A 1,097-nucleotide genomic window follows, 5' to 3' on the forward strand; every position below is an offset into this window, starting at 1 on the left:
GACCAGTTCTTCCCTCAATCTCCCCAAACAAGAGAGAGACTGGAGAGGGAGTCTGTACACAGGGCTAGAATTTTATACACGTATAAAACCAAAAGTCCCAACAAAGTCTCTAGTTGGCTGGAGAATGCAATTTTTGATGAGAATTTTGTTTTTTTCCCCTGTATCTTATCAGATGGGTAGATGATAAAATAAAACAGTAAGCCAGGGGGTTGTGAGGCTGAGTATATGGCACTTTTAGAGACTTTGGTGCTTTGGATGTGTGCTCAAGAGTATGTGCTGCCTCTCGCATTAAAATGTGACAGTCACAGGCCGCATGCTGATTTTATGAGGACTTTTAAAAATTATCTGTGATGGGGTGTCTTTGGACTTAGAGAGCGGGACGTCTGGCTTCCAGCTCGGAACTTTGGTACTGTCAGCAACCAAAGAGCGAATTAAATATGGGTGATATTGAGAAAGGCAAGAAGATTTTTGTTCAGAAGTGTGCCCAGTGCCATACTGTGGAAAAGGGAGGCAAGCACAAGACTGGGCCAAATCTCCATGGTCTCTTTGGAGGAAGACAGGTCAGGCTGCTGGCTTCTCTTACACAGACGGCAATAAGAACAAAGGCATCACCTGGGGAGAGGACACACTGATGATGGAGTATTTGGAGAATCCCAAGAAGTACATCCCTGGAACAAAAATGATCTTCGCTGGCATTAAGAAGAAGGGAGAAAGGGCAGACTTGATAGCTTATCTCAAAAAAGCTACAAATGAGTAATAGTTGGCCATTGCCTTATTTATTACAAAAGAGAAATATCTCACAGCTTTTTTTATGTGTACCATACTTTGATTGGTCTCATTTACCAGAATTCAGATCATGAATGAGTGACAGGATATTTTTGTTGGACAGTCCTGGTTTAACGAAGACTGGCTTGTGGTTAAACGAATATGATCAGTTTTTTTGGATTTTGACAGTGATTCCAGTTCAGTAAATGCTATCACTGTTTTCCATTTGTAAAGATATGTTCAGATTTAATCAGTGATGTTTACCTTTTCACAAAAGTAGTCAACTGCCATCCCAAAGCCTATTGAAGATTGGTTTTACATTAAGATTTATG

General features: G+C 40.7%; 1 pseudogene; it reads left to right on the forward strand.

The window, feature by feature from the left end:
* Window positions 1-367: 367 nt before the first annotated feature.
* Window positions 368-794, forward strand: LOC100944730 (annotated as a pseudogene).
* The last annotated feature ends 303 nt before the right edge of the window (window positions 795-1,097 follow it).

This window comes from Otolemur garnettii, unplaced genomic scaffold (assembly GCF_000181295.1).
Source record: "Otolemur garnettii isolate 467f Iridium unplaced genomic scaffold, OtoGar3 scaffold00048, whole genome shotgun sequence".
Classification (NCBI taxonomy): Eukaryota; Metazoa; Chordata; class Mammalia; order Primates; family Galagidae; genus Otolemur; species Otolemur garnettii.